A 23,234-nucleotide genomic window follows, 5' to 3' on the forward strand; every position below is an offset into this window, starting at 1 on the left:
TGCGCCTAGGGGCATGTCATTGCGAAGATGAGTTTTAACAGGGTGTTAGGTGTGAAGCGTCTCTTCTACAATAGTGTGCATAGTATCGCGTAATAACTTGTTAGACTGAGGACTCTTTTGCAAATGCGTTGGAGCACTCGCGTAGCGGGCCAGTTGGGCCGGCCTACTGGCGTGCGGCCACCCTCCGCGTGGGTCACAATGGGTTGCTAGGCCGAATGCTTGCCTCCAGCCCTTTTTCTTTTCTAAAGCATTTTTCTAATTTAGTTTCTAAGCAAACTTGTAATTTCAATATCAATTTATGTACCTGTCCAAAAATTTTGAAACTAATTTGTTAAGTTTCTAAAATCATGATCTATCTGCTGGTATGTCTTGTTCACATAGTTTCATAGTATTTTTAGGGGCTATCTAATTAAATTGGGGTGCTTAATATTATTAAGATATAAACTTGTAGAAATTTTCATGATAAATTGGTAATAGTGTTGGCTCTGAAACTTTCACAGTGAATTCCTACCATTATTTGGTGCTCGCTATAATTTTTATAGCTTCATAATACTTAGTTTGCTAAGGTAGCTAAATGAGCCCTAGTTTAAATATATATTTAATCAATAAAATGTCAAAACACCTTGGGGTTGTAAAACTAAAACATTTTTCAAAAATGAAGCCTTACTTGACAACGCGGATACATAGCCTAGTGCATTAGTCATTAGAGCTAGCTTGTTAGCTTGTGAGGCGTAATTGTATTTTAAGAGTTGTGGTTACCGTTGATTAATTGCGTCTCTGCGTTGCTGAAAGGTCCTTGTTTGGTTTTGGTAATTGAGTGACAACCTAGGTGGACTAATTATGTTTATGTGAGATACATAGGTAATTAGTCCACAGGTACATATGTGTGAGCAACATATGCCATAAAGGTGAAAATGGCTTGGAGATGTTGCAAAGCTCACACATGTGAAGATGGAGCTCATTGCACATGAGACATGACATTGAGTCATGTGATCAAGGTGGAGAAGATCAAGACAAGACTTGGCTTGATGGACCAGTTGCAAGCGTGAAGGGTAAGTCAAAGGCTTTGGAGTGATGGACCGCGTGGCGGTAAAGCTTGAGCAACACTTGGCGCCGATGGACGATGGCAACGGTGAAGAGCAAGTAAAGTCAAGATTGATGAACCAATATGGTCACGTGATGATATGAAGTGGATCATATCATTGTTGATCGTGTTGGTGCATGTGTTGCATCGACATTGGAGATGGAATGGAATGCACAAGGCAAAGGTATAACCTAGGGCATTTCATTTCACCGGTCATAGGTGTATAGAGAAGTTTATGACCGGGTTTAGGATAGATGGCCGTACTATCAAGAGGGGCAAACTTGTTTGCATATCGGTCATCTAGTGCCACTCGAGTGATCTAACTTTGTATCGTCGCTAGGATCGAGTGGCGTGGCAAGTTGAGTGACTAACATCCTTTGGAAAATGATTGTGAAAATGCTAACACACATACACATGATGGTGTACACTTGGTGGTGTTGGCACATTTACAAAGGAGGTGGTGTTCGCAAGCTCGGCGGGATTCGGCGCTTTCGGGAAAATGGAATGCCTATTTTCTATTGCGCCGGATGCAAATTCTTGGTGGTTGGCTCATTGGAGCAAAGGTGAAGAAGTTAGAAGTGAAAACGAGTTGGTCGCAAAGACGCTGGCGTCGGTCAACTGACCGGACGCTGGGTCTGAAAGCACCGGACGCTGGGAGCATGCGTCCGGTCGAGCTGGTTGGTCGGCATAGTACCAAGGGTATTGCACCGGACGCTGTCTGTGTCCGATCAAGGTGGACCGGACGCGTCTGGTCAAAGAAATACACCTCGGGAGCTTACTGGAAACGACCGGACGCTGGGAGTTCAGCATCCGGTCAGTTGAAGCTGCTACGTCCGGTCAGGTCAAGTGACCGTTGGAATCAGGACATGTGGCCATCTATGGGCGACCGGACGCTGAGGTCCAGCGTCCGATCAACACGACCAGAGTGTCTGGTTGGCCCAATTTTTACCCAGTAAAGGGGTAACAGCTAGTTTATCCCTTGGGGCTATAAATAGAAGTGGCCCTCGGCCATGGCTAGTGTGGAGCACCTAAGGGGACTTAGTGTCCATGCTTGTGAGTGCTTGGGAGCCCTCCATCACACATATACTTGATAGTGATCATTCGATTGTGTGAGTGAGCGATTCTAGTGTGATTGCATCGTGAGGTTGCATCATGTGGCACTAGGTGATCGAGTTGCAAGACGGTGGTGCTTGTTACTCTTGGAGGTTGCCACCTCCTAGACGGCTTGGTGGTGGTCTCCGTCGAAGCCCGCAAGAAGCTTGTGCGGCGCTCCGGAGAAGTGCTTGTGAGGGGTACTTGTGCTCACCTCGTGGGAGCCGCGAAGAGCAACTCTAGTAAAGTGTGTCATTGAGCTACCCTTACTCAAGGGGTAGGTTCTTGCGGCGCCCGACGTGCGGGCTTGGCGGGTGATGCCAATTAGCCACTGAACCACCAAGTGAGCGGTCGACACAACGGGGACTAGCGTGTTGGCAAACATGTGAACCTCGGGAGAAAAATCATCGTGTCAACCTTGTTCTTCCCGTTGGTTTGCATTTCCATTACACAAGCTTGCTATTACTTTTATATACATTGAGCTTGTGTTGTTGCTTTAATAATTAGTTAGCTTATGTAGCTTGCTAATTATCTTCTTGCTTGTGTAGCATAGAAGTAGCTCCCTTGCGTGGCTAATTTGGTTTGTGTAACCTTGTTAGTCACATTGCTTAGTTTGTGTAGCTAAGTAATTGTGCTCTCTAATTTGGCATTGGTTGCCTTGTTATTGAGCATTGCTAGTGAGCTTAGTTGGCTTTGTGCTTTTGCTTACTAGCATGTGTAGGAGATCCCTTGTTGCTTAAAGTACTAGTGGCATAGGTTTGTGTGACCTTGCTCCTAGAATTGGTTAGGAGAGCTCTAACTAGCCTAGCACCTTTGTTGCATAATTGTTATCTTTGCAAGGTGCTAGTGAACATAGATAGAGGGGTATAGTCTTGGCTAGACCGATCGTCTTAATTCCGCACTTGTTTCAGTTAGCCGACGTGATTATTTTTAGAAAAGACTATTCACCCCCCCCTCTAGTCGCTATCTCGACCCTTTCAGTTGCATCCATGTATGTCATAATAGGAACAATGATGGATCATGGAGACAATCGGAGTAGCAGGAGGATGGTGCCTTGGTGAGCGTGTCGCCATGGTGGAATGCAAATACTTGGTTATATCCTACCAAGGCAAGCCCCGGTGCATAACCTCTAATATTCTTCACTTTTTTTTATGCTTGTGCATTAAGTTTTGAGGAGTTGAATGAAACCCACTTGCATATATATACATATATATATATATATCCTTATCCTATGAGTCTTGCTAGTATGTCAGGATCATGTAGATTGCTATGCTATAGAATGTGGTAGAAGTCGAGTGATTACCTGTCACTTGTGAGAGATAGGAAATGTATTATTATTATTATATTACTATCACATGAAATATATATGAAGGATAATTAGAGACTAGGCAAAATGGTACTTTGGATTTGGACTTGATAGGCATTCGAGCGAGACTCAGATTGCACTTGTTCCGCCTGTGTTGATTGAGGACCGTCTGTTGTTGTGGATGGTAGTCAGGTCACAGACTTATTATCATGAGCACATACTTTTTTATGGGAGCGGGAAGGCTTGTTACACTCTTGTCATGGGTTCTGGCTCTTTCTAGACCGACTGATTGGAGGCGGGGAAAGGTGGAGGTCTAAGCACCATATTGAGACCGGGTCTCAAGTGTGGGGGCTTGGAGTCCAAATTTGGACGAGGACCTGTATCCCGTGACAGGAGTGGAATGGGTTGGTCTTGTTTGTGCCTGTAGTACAAGCGGGGCGTGTGTTTCGAGATACCCAGTTGGGATGCATTGATTTGTGAATCGCCGTTTCTGTGAGACGGTACGACTTGGCTATGGTCTAGCATCGTAGCAAGAACTAGAATATGAAAGATGGTAAAATGGTTCTGATTGCTTACCACCTACTTGAAAGTAGCATAGATGCTTATATAGAATGGTTAGTTAATGAACTAATGATGACTGCTAATAAAATTGAATATAAGGATGCACATGTAGTAATGCTTCCTACAGATGCAATAACCCACAAGCCAGATAGCCTTTCATATCCTTGGAGTATTTTATTTTCTTCCTGTCGGGTAAGTCTTGCTAAGTACAATCAATTACTTAGGGTTTTATTTCCCCTATTGCAGGTGACAGGTGGATGCTAGAGCTGACTCTTATGTGTAGAAACCTCCTGGTGGGCTCAGAGAGGATTCCTTTCACGCTACGATCGTAGTGTTTATTTATAACCCTCACTAAAAGTTTTTAGAAGAAAAGTTTTATGACCTGCCATCATAACTGGTTTATAAATGTTCACTATGTTAAGGATTCACCATTAATCTTCATTTCTGCTGTAACTCTGATCATATGTTGTTCTCCGCTGCAAGATAAAAATGTGAACCTAAAAAGGTATAAACTTGTTGGGGACCTAATACCGGGATACCCAATGAGGTGGGGCTAATAACCTTCGAACGTTGACGCTTTTGGTTAAACAAGAACGCTACTACGCTTCTTGCCCGAACGATGGAAGATTGGTTCCGCCTCGCCCAACCCCCAAGGGCTGGCTCCACCTCGTCTGACCCCCGAGGGCTAGCACCGCTTGGCCCGGTGACCGGGGACGGGCTCCGCCTCGCCCGACATCTAAGGATAGGCTCCGCCTCGCTCGATGGTTGGGGGCTGGCTCCACCTTGCCCGATGGCTGAGGGCTGGCATTCTGGCATTACAGAGTCCAAACAATATTGTAGGCGCCGCCTTCAGCCCTTAGACATAGAACCTAACATAGACATACAACAACCACTATGGTCCAGGAAGAGACTCATGCCCTCTACAATGACGGATGTACTATCACCGCGTCGTGGTCTGAAAGGAGCGGTGCCTGCTCGATGACCCCTTGGGCCCACCACTCCGATCAGAGCACTCGCTTTAGCCTTCGGACACCCTCTCCGATCAGAAGGCCTAGCCCAAAGCGCTACTTCCGACTCTGATCCCGTGACCCTCCGACCGGGGCTCGTAAGAACCCTGCTCACCGCTCTTCTCCGACCGGTGCACTTAGAGCTAACTGGAGCCATCCGACCGGGGATGCCCGCTCGGTAGGGACTAGAAGACATGTGGAGAAAGGCAAGGCAAGGCTCACAAGTCAAAACCACTGTACCAGGGGCCATACCCTGCACGGAGCAGTACTCTACAGCCACCCTGACTTTCTACAGTGACATCAATAGTGTTGTAGGCGTCCACCATTATCTGGTACCTACCGGTGTGGGCAACAAGGCTCGGTAGGCGTGGACAACAAGGCTCGGTAGCATACGCACCCTTTTCCTCTCACTTGTAAAGTCGTCCCCTTCATCTATAAAAGGGGGTGCTCTTCCTCCAACAATGGGGACTGACTCTTGATGGATAAGTTGAACACACACGACACTTCATACACAGCTGAGCAGTGACCAAGCTCTTGGCAACCTTTTCGATCATTCCATCAGAGACTTGGGACTCATCCCTCTCTCAACTATTTTGTACCCCCTACTACGAACCATTTTCAGTACTAATAACATGAGCAGCAGTAGCAAACTAAACGTAGGGACGTTTAGCCTAAACCAGTATAAACCTCGTGTCCTTTAGTGCACCATCCAGGCCTAACATGCAATAATCATAAATTTACTAGCTGGTGTTTGTTCGAAACACCGATAGTTGGCACGCCAGGTAGGGGGCCTTTGCGCGTTCCAAAATAGGCCTCGGATGGCCAACCACGCAATCAGCTGGGTCCTAGGCGCACTCGTGCGTTTCGGTGACCTAGACTTCATTATCACACTGGGAGGAGAGTTGGCGCTGGCCCACACGGTTGTCTAGTCTCTCCCCTCCACCAACTTCAGCTACCGGAGGCTTAAGGACCAGCCTGGCATCTCCCTTGGACCCCAGTCATCTAGGGAGGCCTCGTGCCACATCACCCTCTCTAGAACGCTCCACTCAATGCGCCTCGATGGTGTTTCCGTTCGGTCTTTGCAACACCACAACGACCGTAAGCCACCTTGTGGCCCAGCGCGTGATCCTGTTTCTCGCAAACAACGAGTTCATGGGGATGATCAAAAGCATCACTAAATCCCTCCATAGCCTCCTTGCGGAAGGCCTAGGGTTGGACTCTAGTTTTGACTCTGGTAGGGGGAGCCATCATCCCTCCCGAGAATGCTTCATGGCGCAAACCTCTGAGGGACACGTCAAAAGCATCTCTGAGGAGGAGGTCACCCTGGCAAGCAACCTCAGCGATGGAACCAAAGGGGGAGCAATGGTCCCACCTCATGTAGGGGTGGAGCAGCTGAAAGCCCAAAAGCGGGAAATAGACGAAGCCGGATAGCAGCTTGTTCGGGAGTACGAGAAGATCGATGACGAGATAAGGCACCGTGAAGATGGAGGGCACGCACGTGCCATGGCCTGTGACGTGAACTGAAACATCATTGCCGATGATGAAACCCTTCCCTGTTTTGCTCGTGCGAGCCAGAACATCGTTGCCGCGACGGCCCTGCTTCATGGCCTTCTAGAGGCTGCGATGCTCGAGGATCGCCGGGTCCATCGTGAGATTGGCACACTACTTGAGCATGCGGTAGCATAGTAGGTGGAGAGCTCGATGTCTCAGTGACTCAAGCCCGAAGCCAAATAGCGTACCCCCTCGGTGTGCCCTGCCAAGGACGTGTCGGTCCACCAAGCGCCGCAAGGCGATGGGTAGTGCACTGCAATCTCGGTGCATCAACGTCTCGGCCACAACCGCGACGCACACAGCACCCTCGACACCCGTAGATGCGCTTACGGTGACCCAAGGGAAGGAGCCCACTGTGGCTATCATCCTCTACACGGCAGACGCTACGATAGCAGCGGACGCTACGATAGCGGTCGTCACATCCTCAACGCTGTGTTCCCACCAAGGTATCGACCACCTACCAACATCCCTAAGTACTCTGGGGAGACAAACCTCGGACTTTGGCTTGAAGACTATCGGCTTGCCTGTTAAGTCAGTGGTGCGGATAATGACAACTTCTTATCCGCAACCTTCCACTGTTCCTCACCGATTCAGCACGAGCAGGTTGGAGCACCTTCCGTCCGAGGCCATCCAGGGTTGGGTGGACCTAAGGGAGATCTTTGTGGGGAACTTCTAGGGCATGTAGAAACATCCTAGGAACCCCTAGGACCTCAAGAACTGTCACCAAAAGGCTAGCAAAACCCTCCATGGGTACATCCGGCGCTTCTCCCGACAGTGCAACAAGCTCCCTAACGTCGCCGACGCCGATGTGATAGGAGCCTTCCTGTCCGGGACAACCTATAAGTCTTTGGTTCACAAGCTAGGATGCAAGGGCCCATGGACCACCAAGGAACTTCTAGACATCGCCACCAGCCATGCCTCAGGAGAGGAGGCGGTCGGAGCAATCTTCGACCGTTCCAACGCCAAGGCAAGGCGAGACGAGGGTGCCGGCGAAGGCACCTCCAATTGTTCTGCCAGAAGGAAAAACAAGAAGCAATGGCGCGAGGACCCACTTGTGGCTGCTACTAACCGCAAGGGTGGTCGGAAGCCCACGGAGGGTGCTCCGAACCACTTCGAGAAAATGTTCAAGGGGGCGTGCCCGAACCACGCCTTCCCTGTAAAGCATCTACTCAAGGACTACGGCCTCATACAGAAGTTCTTGGCTAGAAGCGCCAACAAGGGGGAACAGGGGAAGGAACCTGCCCCACTGCCAATGACACCGAGGAGAAGGATGATGGCTTTCCAATGCCGGATGGCTACCTCATGATCTTCTGAGGATCAACAGCCTACGACTCCAAACGTCGTTAGAAGGTCACACGCCGCCAAGTCTACATGGCCCAGCCGGCCACACCTCTCTTCCTCCATTGGTCGGAGTCTGCCATAACCTTTTATCAGATCGACCATCCAAATGTCATCCCGCATCTGGGAAGGTATCCGCTTGTCGTCGACCCAATCATCGGTCCAAAGCACCTCACCAAAGTTTTGATGGACGGAGGCAGTGGCCTCAACATCATGTACACAAAGACGCTTGACGTAATGGGCGTCGACCAAACGCACCTCCACCCGATCCGGGTGCCTTTCCATGGCGTCGTCCCCAGAAAGTAGGCCATGCCACTCTAACAGATCGATCTGCCCATTACCTTTGGGGATTAGTCCAGTTACTAGACTAAGACCCTCACTTTCGATGTAGTAGGGTTCCCAGAACCTTCCACGCCATCTTGGGACAACCATGCTATGCGAAGTTCATGGTTGTCCCCAACTACATATACCTCAAGCTGAATATGTCAGGCCCACACGGGGTCATCACCATCGGCACCTCCTTCCAGCGGGCCTACGAGTGCGAAGTCAAGTGCTGCGGCCATGCCATAGCAATCGTCGCCTCCGGGGAACTCACCACCCTTAGGGAGGAGGTCATCGAAGAAGCACCCGACGCAAAGAAATCGATCGGGTCATTCGAATCGGCAGAGGGCTCCAAAGAGGTCCTCATAGACCCTAGCAGCTCCGAGGGTAAAATGGTACACATAGGTACCACGCTCTCCTCCAAATAGGAAAGCGCGCTCGTCGACTTCCTCTACGATAACAAAGACATCTTTGCGTGGAAACCCTTGGATATGCCAGGCATCCCAAGGGAGGTCGCTGAGCATACCTTGAAAATCCACCTAGGCTCCAAGCCAGTGAAGCAACGCCTGCGTCGCTTCGACGAGGAAAAGCGTAGGGCCATCGGTGAAGAGATAGCAAAACTGCTTGCCGCCGGATTCATCAGGGAAGTACACCACCCAGAGTGGTTAGCAAACCTCGTTCTTGTATGAAAAAAGAGTGGGAAATGGAGGATGTGTGTTGACTACACAGGTCTCGACAAGGCATGCCCAAAAGACCCATTTCCTTTACCACACATCAACCAAATAGTTGATTCCACCTCAGGGTGCGAAACCCTCTGCTTCCTTGATGCGTACTCCGGCTACCACCAAATCGCGATGAAAGAGTCCGACCAAGTCGTGACATCTTTTATCACCCCCTTTGTCTCGTTCTGCTATGTCTCAATGCCGTTTAGTCTGAAAAACGCTAGGGCCACTTACCAGCACTTTATGCTCAATTGCTTCAGGGACCTCGTCGGGCGGACCATTGAGGCCTACGTCGATGACATCGTAGTTAAGTCCAAATGGGCTGACCGCCTTGTCGCCGATCTTGAGCAAACCTTTGCGAAACTCTAGGCAAATTGCATCAAACTCAATCTCAAGAAATGTGTTTTTGGGGTCCCGAGGGGCATGCTGCTCGGCTTCATCGTCTTTGAACGTGGCATCAAAGCCAACCTAGAGAAAATCTCAGCCATCACAAGGATGGGTCCGATCCAGAACATAAAGGGGGTTCAACGGGTCGTAGGGTGCCTCGCCACCCTCAGCCGATTCATCTCACGCCTCGGCGAATGAGGACTCCCCCTTTATCGACTCCTGAAGAAAGCCAGCCACTTCGAGTGGACAGCCGAGGCCTAGGAGGCGCTTGACATGGTCAAGCTACTTCTAACAAAACCCCCAGTCCTAGTTCCTCCAAGCAATGGAGAATCCCTCCTTCTATACATAGCGGTCACCACGCAAGTGGTCAGCACCGCCCTGGTAGTAGAACGGGAACAAGAGGGGCATGCCCTCAAGGTATAGTGACCAGTGTACTTCATCAGTGAGGTACTATCCGACTCCAAAACCCGCTACTCCCAAATCTAGAAGCTCCTATACCCCGTCCTCATCACCAAAAGGAAGCTACGCCATTACTTTGAGTCACACCCTGTGACAGTAGTGAAGTCATTTCCCCTTAGCGAGGTCGTCCATAGCTAGGACGCCACAGGAAGAACTGCAAAGTGGGCACTCGAGTTGATGGATCAAGGCATCGCATATGCCCCCCAAACGGCGATCAAGTCCCAGGTGCTGGCTGACTTCATCGCGGAGTGGATCGAGGTCTAGATGCCACTAGCGGTCGTCGATCAAGAGTGCTGGACGATGTACTTCGATGGGTCACTCTTGAAGAAGGGTGCCGGCGCGGGGCTAGTCTTTGTATCACCCCTCGGGGTCCGCATGAGGTACATGGTTCGGCTCTATTTTCCCTCATCAAATAATGTGGCCGAATACGAGGCACTCATCAATGGCCTACGCATCACCATTGAGCTAGGCATCTAATGCCTCGACATTCAGGGTGACTCTTAGCTGGTCGTTAACCAAGTCATGAAGAAGTCCAGCTACCACAATGCCAAGATGGCTACGTACTGCCAAGAAGTTCGATGGCTGGAGGACAAGTTCGGTGGCCTCAAACTTAATCACATCCTGAGGCGCCTCAACGAGGCGGCCGACGCACTCACAAAGTCCACGTCCGATCAAGAGCCAGTGCCAATGGGCATCTTCACCAGTGACCAACACAAACCCTTAGTGCACTATGAAGGGTCAGAATGGGCCAAGGATGGCCCGTCTGATCTAGCCCTAAGGGCTGACCCACCGACTGCTCCATCCAACCTCAAGGTCATAGAGCTTGAAGAGGCCCTGGCTACAGAGCTCAACCCTCCAGACAACTAGAAAACGCCCTACCTTGACTACCTCCTCCGCGACACACTGCCAACAAACAAGACAGAAGCTCAATGGCTCGCACGTCACGCCAAGTCTTTCGTTCTTATAGAGGGTGAACTCTACAGACGGAGCCACACCGAGATCCTACAGCTCTACATCCCCGACGAACAAGGAAGACTTTTGCTAAGTGACATCCATGGTGGGGTCTATGGTCACCATGCCATGCCAAGGACCTTAGTTGGAAATGCATTCCGACAGGGCTTCTATTGGTCCACTGCAGTAGCCGACGCCGAGCAAATCGTACGCACCTATGAAGGATGTCAGTACTACGCTCGGCAGACTCATCTTTTGGCCTAGGCACTCCAGATGATCCCCATCACGTGGCCCTTCACGGTCTGGGGGCTCGACCTGGTTAGGCCACTCAAAAAGGCGCCCGGGGGCTTCACCCACATGCTTGTCACCATAGACAAGTTTACGAAATGGATCGAAGCTCGACCGATCTCCACGATCAAATCCAAGCAAGCTGTGATGTTCTTCCTCGACATCATCCATCACTTTAGAGTACCGAACTCCATCATCACAGACAACGGCACACAGTTCACCGGCAAGAAATTCATTCGATTCTACGATGAACAACACATTCGAATCGATTAGGCGGCAGTCGCGCACCCCTAGACGAACGGGCAGGTCGAGCGTGTGAACGGCATGCTCCTTTAGGGCCTCAAGCCTAGGATCTTCAACCGGTTGAACAAATTCGGCGCCCGCTGGGTCGCCGAGCTCCTGGCGGTGCTCTGGAGCATAATGACAACTCCCAGCCGAGCCACCGGCTACACACCTTTCTTCATGGTCTATGGTTCCAAGGCAGTTCTCCCAGCAGACGTCGACTATGTAGCACCAAGAATCAGAGCATATGACGAGCAGGGAGCCAAGGCATCCCACCAAGATGCCATGGACCAACTAGACGAAGCCCATGACATCGCCCTCCTCCATTCGGCCAAGTACCAGCAGGCGTTGCGATGGTACCACAGCCGATGGGTGCGGGACCGAGCCTTCAACATTAGGGACCTTGTCCTCCACCTTGTGCAGAGCAACAAGGACCGCCACAAGCTCTCCCCACCATGGGAGGGGCCATACGTTGTTGCAGAAGTACTCTGCCCAGGCGCCAACAAGTTGAAAGCCATCAACAGTGAGGTCTTCACCAATGCCTAGAACACCGAGTAGCTATGTCATTTTTACCCTTAAATAAACGCATACTTCTTCTTATCAGTTCTTGTCTTTACAAATCCCCAATCTTTAGTGACATCCGACCCCTACAAGTTGCGAGGGGTCGGACCTCACTCGGGGCTGTACAAATGATACAAGTACGTTTATTTTGCAAACACTTCCTGTGTTGCCTTTGCAAATATTCTCTAAGTTTTCCACTCTTCCCGTAACAAGTCGTAAGGGCTAGGATTTCATAAACAATTTCTGAGTACAACTGGTAGGACAGTGAGAAACCCTATGCCCCAGCGGCTATGACCTCCTTGCTCACTAGCGTGATCAAAACTTTTTCACCCGCACTCCTAGCCTTTACAACATGATCCATGGGAAGGGTCGGAGGGCACCGAAACCTCTCCTACAAAGAGAGGAAGCTAAAAAGACTGTTTGCCGTAACAAAAGATGAAAATTTGTTCAGTATTCATTCTTTGCATAAATTCGCCACTCACAAAGTGATTTCATCACAAAAAGGACTAATGTACTCTTAAAATCAAAGGACTGTTTACTCGGGGGCTCCCCCATAAACTTATTTAATTACAGTCTCTGCCTAGCTTTACTACAAGTACTACTGCGGTCGCCGCGCCACGCTCTCTATCAGCAACGCTCGGGCATGTACATGGGCCAGTTCATCTACTGCCGCCACCGCACCACGCTCTCCATTGGCAATGCCCGGGCATGTACACGGGTCAGTTCGTCTACCGCCTCTGCCACGCCACGCTCTCCATTAGCAATGTCCTACCGCTCCATGGGATCCTCGAAGGCGCCATCATCTGCAACGTCGAGCACCACGCCAGTGACTGTAATGCCCCTCTGCCAGGGCATCCAGGGACTATGCCATCGTCATCAGCCACAACCCCGACAACGACGTCTGGGCAGGGGGCGTCTCCCACCGAAGGAAGACCGCAACACATGATGGCAAAACCGACGATGTTTGGCACCCTCCAGCGCTCCTCCTCCTTCGGCAGCAGTGACCCCTCCTCAGCATAGGCGACCCGCACCATCTCATCTATGTTGCATGACCTCCAGCTCGACATCACGCTCTAGATTCATGAGCGGATCTATGAGTTTTTCTCTCCCTGGCATTACCCTCTCTTACTTAGGAACCAATGCATTCAGTGGAAATGAAGGAGAAGAGGTGGCGGCTCAGAGGCTGGCGAGGAGGTGGGATGAGAACTCCTCTTCCCCCCTATTTAAAGAAGGGGCTTAGCAGCTAAGGAAAGGTGAAAGGTTGGGACTAAAAACTCTCTGCCTTCCCCTATTCAATGCAAATGTGAAACCAATGCTGACAGAAATCTGAGGGGACACGACGAAGCCGGAGGGATGTGCTCTGGTCGACAAGACATCGCCTGGTCAGACAGAACGTCACCTGGGCGTGGCCTGCCACTAATGCGCCCCAGGCATGAGAACTAGGGCATGCTCGCATGCAGGCAACTCTTCGCACCCCCAGGCAGGACCGTGGCACGACCCAACGATGGAACCCCCCTCTAGGGGGAGCCCAATGGGCCGCCTGGGTCGATTAGGCGGCCTAGGCAAAACAATGAACGAACGACTATTGAAAGATAAGCACCACTGTTTACTTACTTTGAGTGTTAATTTCTTTATCGAGCCTCCGACCCCAGCAACAGCAGAGGCACGGACATTGCTCAGGGGCTGTCGAGGGTGTCTATCGCCCTCTTCGCCCGACCCCTCCTTATGTTTAAAACCGAAAGCACGGTGTGTGGGTATAAAACTTTAAATACAACTGGACGAACCGCGAGACCCTACGCCTCGATGGTTGTGGTGTCTTTTGTTCACCAGCATAAATCGAACTCATAGTTCCCTGCACCGCAAGCCTCGACTCCCGCTGGGTCTCCTTGCTGAACCTCCTTCAGGGAGAAGCTATCAGGTCGACTAAAATCAATCGAGCGGCTCGGATCACCGCCGAGAGACAGGAAACAAAAAAATAGCGACTCTTACGTAGGTTACGCCGACCTCGTCACAAACATCAGGCCCAAAACCCCACACGGGAACATCTAGTTGGAGCTTCCCATCGCTCATATCACCAAGGTAACGTTACCAAACCCCACTTTCATTTCAATTAAGTGATACACTAAATCCATGCATCCAAACATTGCATATGCAAATCTCTGCATCTCAACGCTTTGTGTCACGTCATGAAGCGGCAGTCGCCTCATTCAATATGAGCGGCGACCGACCGAGGTTCAAAGGCCAACCCATAAAGGGCTCGAGGCCGCCTTGCGTCAAATAGAGCCAAGGAGAAAAATAGAGACGAGCCCTAGCAGCCTTGCCTGACCCCGCTCAGAGGCGGATAGGGACGTCTCGACCTTTCTTGTTTGATTCTAACCCCAAGCCAAACCCATAGAATCTCCATCGAGGAGAGGTCAATGGGCCACCTAAGCCTATCGAACGGCTCGAGCATCTACCGGGAGGCGGGTTAAGAAGTAGTGAAATGCCACATGAGGGCTCTACCAACCCCATCAGCAAATGATGGACCCAGATTTTACACGAACATACCTAATAGCGAGCTCATTGAGCACGACACTCGAGCCATCGAGGCAAGTGTCGTCCGCTCAGCCCCTCCAATTGTAGAAACTGAGGACGGGGTAACACGCAAAAACATGGCCGACCCCTATCAGACCCTAAAGGGCTCGAGGGCTTGAGCCAGATCGAGAGACCAAGGTTTAAAGGCTAACCCGCGAAGGGTCTGGAGCTGCCCCACATCGAACAAGAGCCAGGGGAGAAAATGCAGATGAGCCTTAGCGGCCTTTGCCCAACCCGCATTAAGGCGGATAGGGTCATCTCAACCTTCTTCAATCCAGCCCCTAACCGAGCCCATAGAAACCCCATTGAGGGGGAATCTATTGGAAGGCAGGGCAAGGAGCAACGGAATGCCACCCGAGGGCTTTGCCGACTCTGTTGCAAAGCAATGGGATCAGATTCCGCCTGAACATCCCCGTTAGCAAGCTCATGAACCACGTCACTCGAGCCATCAAAGCAAGCGACGTCTCCTTAACCCCTCCAGTTGCGAAAAACCACTGATGGGGCAACAATCACAAAATGAGCCGACCCTTGACCGAATCCCCACCACGCACGAGGGCTCGGGGAAGGCCGGACCAGCAATGAGACCAAACATACGGTCACACAGCGATCGCCAAGCAAGGGGAACGTGCGAATACAAAATATAAGTTTGCTTCCCTTGCTTCGGTCTCTAGTAACATCCGACCCCAGCAACCACAAGGGGTCGGATCTCACTCGGGGGCTGATAAAGGTACGGGTACCTCCCTTCTTTTTTCAAAAAAGTCATTACAGCAGACCTCTTCCTCGCACCAAGACTGGCGGTGAAGTTTGGGGGAACAGATTGGTAAGACCGCAAAAGGCCCATGCCCAAATAGCTATGGTAATTTTGCTCACCAGCACAATCAAAATTTCCCCTAAGCACCTCGGGCCCTATGGTCTTAACAAACGGAAGGGTCGATCGTGTAAATCTTTTTTCATCGCAAAAAGGGAAGAAGGTAAGATCAAACAAACGAAACAAAATTGCGAAACAAAAGCCATGAATCCGTTTTCAAACACAAAAGAATTGACATTTGTTCACATATTATGGATAAATGTTTATCGAACTGATTCAACTAACTACTCTCGTAGAGGGAGAACCGTTTCTTTTAGCCTATTCGCCAGGTTCCGCGCAAGGGGAGTCACTGCCTTGTCAATTTCGTCCAGCTCAGCATCTTCATAGATAGGCACGAAGCCTTGGCTCATTACCTCCAAGTTGATCTCTCGATCATAATGGGAATGGGCAATGGCGAAGGCCTGGGTGATCCTGGCATGAAAGGCATCCTCCTCAAGTTGGCCAATCCGCATCGTGATACCCATGGCACAAGCCACGAGCGAGCTGGTTCCTTCTAGCTGTGCCACCCTTAGGGCATCGGAGACCACCCCAACAGCGGCTTGTAGAAGGTCATGCTCTTCGCTCTTGATCTAAAGGATCCCTCGCACTTCGGCGAGCTCCTTGACCAGCCCGACCGAGACACTCTCGGCATCCAACCTTTGGCTCACCGTGGCTCCAAGATCCGCCCAGAGGGATTTGACCACCTGACGCGCCTCATCACGCTCTCGAACGGCCCGATCGCGCTCCTTGAGGGCCATGTCGCGCTCTGACCGAAGTCTTTCTTTGGTTCGGCGCAGCTCGTCCCGCTCCCCATGCAACTAGGTGATCACCTCGACGTCTCGGTCTGCCCTCTACTACAAGGCCATGGACCTATCCTTGGCCTTTCGCCTGAGATCCCACTCTGTCTCCTGCTTAGCCAGGACCTCGATGGCCCACTCACTAGCCGCGGCATCCTTCTAGAGCAGATCACCCTACTCCTTTCAGATCCTAGCAGCCTCCTCCTCGTCCAGCTTCACCCTCACCGACAAGTCCTCAAGCATCCCATGGACCTCCTCCACGTCACGACGCGCCTCGGCCTCCCGTTGCTGGGCGGCAGCAAGCTACGCACCCATATCCCCTCATAGCCGGGCCTCCTCGGTAAGGCAGTCCCATTCCACCTTTTGCTCATGGAGGAACTAGGACTTGTTCCGGCTACGAGCAATGATACACTAAAAAGAAGACCGGTATCAAAAATATGCAAACACAAAAACGCATGAAGAAAGAAGAAAACAAGGGAGAAGATCAAGCGGATACCTAGCTAGTAGGAATGAGGATTTCACGCAAGGCACCACTGGCCTGGTTCAAGGCATTCATCATGGCCGAGAACCCAATGTCAAGATTTTCCCACTCCAAGCTCTCGGCAGCATCGTCAAGCCTCAAGCGAGAAAAAGGCTGATGTTGTGTCCTCAGCAGCCATCCACTGGAGCAGCGGCTCCCCTCGCATGGGGGAGCGGCTGCCCCCTGACAACAAGGCTAGGGGTGACCTCCTGCAGGTCCTCTCCACCACCACCACGACACTCGAAGACCCTCCAGTCGTGTCCTCCTCCATCCGGCCTGCCTCGGGCACCGCAGCCTAAGCCACCAGTGACATGGATCACGCTACTCCCTTAGACGCCACCGTGGCTGCGTTTGACTATGCCTGGCTCATCGGGGTTGGGGACCCTCCAGCTGCTTCCTCCTCCGCCCAGCCCATGTCGAGCGCCGTCTCTTGGGCCGCCAAAGGCATGGATTGCACCACCACCTCTGACGCCACCATGGCTGCGTCTGGCTATTCCTGGCTTGACGTGATCACGGCCACCCCCATCGATGACACTGGACCCTCAGCTGGCGATGCCGCACCCACCACGAAAGACGTCGCCCACTCGACAACCACCGAGGGCGCAGGCGCCACCACGGGCACCGTTGGATCGGCTAACGAGGCCACAGCATCAGCACCGCTCCTACCCGAAACAAGAGCGACATCAGGCAACGCCATCCATCCTGCCTAAAGGGCAAGGCTCTTCTTGGGTGCCGACCCCAGAGGGTGGCCCCGTCGCAAGAATCTACAAAAGGGGGAAAGGCATAAGGTCGGAACAGAAAAATAAAAAGGAAAAAACGAGGGGAATCGGTGACATACTATGGCGCTTTTGGGCGGCGGGTACATTTTGGGGATGAACCCCTGGACCCCTGCTCCAACTCATGTGGGTGAGACTGTTTCGAGCCTTCCTCCTGCTCTGAGGTAGGGGGGCTCGTCTCCCTTGTCTCCAAGGGTGCGGCGATAGGGCCGCTCCCCTCCATCGGCTCATGGGGGCAGCGACAGGGCCGCTCCCCTCCATCGGCTCATGGGACGCGGCGACAGGGCCACTCCCCTCCATCAGCTCATGGGGCATGGCGATAGGGCCGCTCCCCTCTGTCAGCTCATGGGGCGCGGTGATAGGGCTGCTCCCCTCTATCGGCTCAAGGGGCGCGATGATAGGGCCACCCCCTCCATCAGCTCATGGGGCGCGGCATCGGAGCTGTCCTCCTCCATCGGCACCTCAAGGCGGCCATAGATCCATCCCCTCCCATCCACCGATTCCCCACCGGCACCCCGAGGGTGACGGTGGATCCATCGGCTCCCACCATACCTAGGGGCAGGCCTGGCTCCACCGTCCTCATGGACTCGCTTCCCCCCGCGTGGAACGGGAAGGGCCCCTACAGAGACAATGAGTCCTTGTCCTCTAGGTTACCCCAGTCCAAGCCAGCTGCTACCATGTCAGATTTGTCATCATCATCATCATCATCTTCACTACCAGTCCCCTCTCCTCGATCTCGAGCTTGCTGCTTTCGTATCGCCTTTTTCTTTGCGAGCTCCCTCATCTTCTTGTCCCAACCGGCCACGGCGCAGTTCGCTATCGTCCAGGTTGGGTCCTTCGGTAGTGGAGCTAGGCTGTCCTTGAAGAACAGCCCCCCTGGCTGGTCCCGCTATCCCAAGGTTAGCATCAGGGGGTCAGAAATTCAAGTGAAAAGAAAAGCAAGGGGAAAAGAAACTTATGAAGTCAACAAACCCCGGTTCCAACCGCATTGGGGGATGCCCCGGCACTAGATACACAAAGTTAGGGACGGTGCCAATGGAGTCCTTCGTAGGCTCCATCGCCTCCTTGATGCGTTGTGCCACTTTAGAGGGAGGGAGCGCTTCGTCGACAAGCATCGTCCATTCGAACGATGCTCTAGGCACCATCTAATATAGGGGAAGTGTGCGTGCCATCAGCGACGTGACCCTCCTCGCATGGTAGGCGCCGATAATCCCTGATCCCTTCACACCCCTATCCTTCAGCGTTTAGAGGGCGGCAAGAAGGTCGTTGAGGTGCTTCTTTTCCTTGCCCGTGACACCCTACCCCCAAGACCCTAGGGTCTCCATGATGTAGTGCCCGGTGAAAGCTGGCAAGGGGGCGGCGGCGTCATTCTTAACATAGAACCATTACGAATGTCACCCCTTGTTGGAGGTGGATAGACGCATTAGCGGGTACGCTCCTGCCCGGTTGCTGCGGAGGTGGATGCCGGCGCACCCCACCGGCGCGTGCAGCTCTTGCTTCCCGGACCGCCTCTTTAGAAGATTAACGGCGAAGAGATACTGCCACATGTCAAAGTGGGGACTGATCCCCAAGAATCCCTCGTATAGGGCGACAAACATCGCAATGTGCTAGATCCCGTTGGGGGTAAGGTGCTGAAGCTCCACCTGATAGTAGTCTAGTAGTCCCTGAAGGAACTGATGGGCGGGCATGGCGAATCTCCACTCATGGAAGTGGGCGAAAGACACGACATACCCTTTGGGCGGCTGTGGCTCGTCCTCTTCACCGAGCAGCCGCCACTCCTCGACGGCGGTCAACGGGCGAAGGAGGCCTCGACGGACGAGGCCCTCTAGGCGCTAAGGGGAGATGTTGGATCTGTACCCCGGTTCCATTGCGACGGCGGGAGCAGCACGAGGAAGAAGGCAACTACGAGTTTGACGGTGGGAGCAGTGCGCGCGTCGAAGGCTCTGGCGATTAGCGGTGGAGGTTGGTGATGCGAAGGCGAAAAGGTGGAGTACGGAACCATGGGGGCGAACCCTATGGTTTTATAGGGGCGACGGATGCAAGAAGCGCAACCATCTGACTCGATCTCCGAGCCTGCCACGACATGCCGCCACGTCACATCGCAGGATACGTGCCCACGATCCCTATCCTTTCCCACAAAAATCGCCTCAGACATTTTGCCTTCTCGAACGAATCAAACTCTCCTCGGTGGAGGGGATATGGGCCAGAAGATCTCTTCGTCGGCCTAGGAGGGCCCAGAAAGCCCCAGGGTCGGCCCGACGGTCTCAATGGCCATCCCGACAAGGGACGGGGCTATGGGTGACTAGGACCTAGGTACGCGAACATCAGCAGGGGGGTCTCGATCCATAATCGAGTCCTAGCTAGGCTGACCCTAGACGAAATCCCCACGAACGGGATATTAGGGTCCCCTTAAGACTCTCCAGCTGACAAAAACCAAATCCCACAACCTTAGCCGTGAAGGATCCGAAAATACCCCCGGGCGATTCTATCCGAATCACCCGAGGGCTCAGGGGCTACACCCGATAGGTGCGCTCGCGCGCACCCTCTAGCGAATCGAAATACCCTCCGGGCGATTCTATTCGAATCACCCGAGGGTTCGGGGGCTACTATCGGGGACCTAATACTGGGGTACCCAACGAGGTGGGGCTAATAACCTTCGAACATTGATGCTTCCGGTCAGACAAGAACGCTACTACGCTTCTTGCCCGAACGACAGAAGATTGGTTCCGCCTCGCCTAACCCCCAAGGGCTGGCTCCGTCTCGTCCGACCCTGAGGGCTGGCACCACCTCGCCCAGCGACCGGGGACAGGCTCCGCCTCGCCCGATGTCTGAGGATAGGCTCTGCCTCGCCCGATGGCTGGGGGCCAGCTCCGCCTCGCCATATTGCTGAGGGCCAGCTCCGCCTTGCCCGACGTCCGAGGGTGGGCTCCGCCTCGCCTGATGGCCGAGGGCAGACTCCACCGCACCCAACAAGTACGCCCTGCGCCTTCATAAGGATGAGCATAGGGTACGACATGACATTCGAGTCAAACACAGCACCAAGGACCATGCCCTGCGCCACGGCAAGAAAAGTACCGCCAGGATATGACGGGATGGGCGCTTTAGACCATTCTGGCATTGTAGAGTTCGAACAGTATTATAGGCGCCGCCTTCAACCCTCAGACACAGAACCTGACATAGACATACGACAACCACTATGGTCCAGGAAGAGACTCGCGCCCTCTACAATGATGGATGTACTGTCACCGCACCGTGGTCCAAAACAAGCGGCGCCCGCTCGACGACCCCTTAGGCCCACCACTCCGATCGGAGCACTCGCTTCGGCCTCCGGACGCCCTCTCCGATCAGAAGGCCTAGCCCAAAGCGCTACTTCCAACTCTGACCCCGCGTCCCTCCAATCAGGGCTCGTAGGAACCCTGCTCACCGCTCTTCTCCGATCGGCGCACTCAGAGCCGATTGGAGCCATCCGACCGGGGACACCCGCTCAGTAGGGACCAGAAGACGTGTGGAGAAAGGCAAGGCAAGGCTCACAAGTCAAAACCACTATACCAGGGGTCATACCCTGCACAGAGCAGTACTCTACAGCCATCCTAACTTTCTACAGTGACATCAACAGTGTTGTAGGCGCCCACCATTATCTGGTACCCATCGGTGTGGGCAACGAGGCTCGGTAGGCGTGGACAACAAGGCTCGGTAGCATACGCACCCTTTCCCTCTCACTTGTAAAGCCATCCCCTTCATCTATAAAAGGGGTGCGCTTCCTCCAACAAAGGGGACCGACTCTTGATGGATAAGTTGAACACACACGACACTTCATACACAGCTGAGCAGCGACCAAGCTCTTGGCAACCTTTTTGATCATTCTATCAGAGACTTGGGACTCGTCCCTCTCTCGACTGTTTTGTACCCCCTACTACGAACCATTTTTGGTGCTAATAAGATGAACAACAGCAACAAACTGGACGTAGGGACGTTTAGCCCGAACCAGTATAAACCTCGTGTCCTTTAGTGTACCATCCGGGCCTAACGCGCAATAATCATAAATTTACTAGCCGGTGTTTGTTCGAAACACCGACAAAACTCTTTTACATTTAAAACTGTCTTAATTCCGCTATTGCATTCAACTTGGTTAAGTACTCTAATGTTGTAATAAAGTGATGCAAAAAATGGTTAAGAATGTTGTAAGCTTTATTCTCTTATTTATGATCCTGATGGAAAAATATGGATTTTTGAGTTCTCCCTTGGGGTGTGCTCGACGGAACGGCATGATTTAGTGCACTCTCTTGGGTACTTAGTGTCTAATGGAAGATAAGTACTCTTAGGAGGGCACTAGATTAGGCGTTTCTACCACACCTAGGCCAACTTTGGATCATGGTAGAAGCTCCAGCGATGGGTAGCGCCCAGCAGCAGGTTGGGTCCTAGGGTTGTAATCCCATTCAATAGACGTGTATGTAAAATTTAACTAACCAAGATGTAGAATTCGGCATATGTACTCCGTACTCGGATCATTTTTATCTATCTTTAATGAAATAACCAACTCTCCTATGTGTTTGAGAAGAAAAAGATGTAAGGGAACACCCACTAAACATCAAAAGGTGCACAAAAGACTAGCCCGCATTAAGAGCTAGAATCTAGATTGGGTAGGTTGCAGTTTGGATGCAGCCCACATACTATCTTGTATATATGTGTTGATCAGAGAACTAAAGAAAAAAGATACCTATAAGACATAATTAGCCCAATTTGTTGGCAACTCCTACAAAAGCCCCATGACAAGCTGTTTTTTTAAATATCTAGTTGGGTTCTTTACTCAAGTGTTTTTTGCGTGTGATATGACATGGTTAGCTCGGGCCCTACGTCAGTTCTAGGTTTACCCCTGCCTCCACAAAGGAAAATGTGATGACATAGATCTAGGAGCCACTATATGTGGCACCATTGTAGACGCCTTTTAGTTGTCTTATGTGTAAGGATTAGCCTATAAAATGTTTGGAGACCCTATCAATTATTAGGCTCCTTAGGATCTAATAATGGGAATATTTTAGAGGAATAAGAGTCATCCTAGTGCATTATATTATCCACGTAAGTATATAAAAGATTTAGACAAGTCATCACGTTTTCTCAAAATTAAAGGGTTAATTTCTCACATAGAATAGAATAGAATAGGGAGTTAAGAGACAAAGAGGGGGAAACAAGAGGCTAATCGTGCTAACTATTCATTTCACGCGGATCACCTTACACATTACTGTTATTTTATTTTTAAGTTTACGTGAAATACTCAGAGCTCACACCCCAATTCCATTACCACGGTCACTTGCGCGTCACCAAACTCAGCGAATGATTAGTGGGACGCGTGCGAGGAGGCTAGTCCTGGCTTGTTAGTTGCACGTTCAGGGAAGTGTTGGCCGTTGGCGCATAGACGGAGCCGATCGAACAAGCCACGCTCGAGCGAGCCATCTTAGCTACTTTTTTTCCTTTACCTTTTTATTTTCTTTTATTTTTTCTTATTGTTTTTATTTTTATTTATGTTTGTTTTTATGTGTTTTTTAGTATTCTTTTTTGTTTTTTATATGTTTTATCCTTCTAATTTGTTTTTGGCAGTGTTGGCAAGTTATATAGATTAACTTATAACTAAATAACTTATAACTTTTAACTTATGCACATAAGTTGTATTAAATAACTTATGTACATAAGTTTATATAGAATAACTTATATACATAAGTTGTGTTTGATAACTTTTGTACATAAGTTGTGTTTGTGTTTCTAAGTTTTTTTATAAGTTATAAGTAATTTTGTTCTTTTGTATGTTAATAACT

This window comes from Miscanthus floridulus, chromosome 1 (genome assembly GCF_019320115.1).
Source record: "Miscanthus floridulus cultivar M001 chromosome 1, ASM1932011v1, whole genome shotgun sequence".
Classification (NCBI taxonomy): Eukaryota; Viridiplantae; Streptophyta; class Magnoliopsida; order Poales; family Poaceae; genus Miscanthus; species Miscanthus floridulus.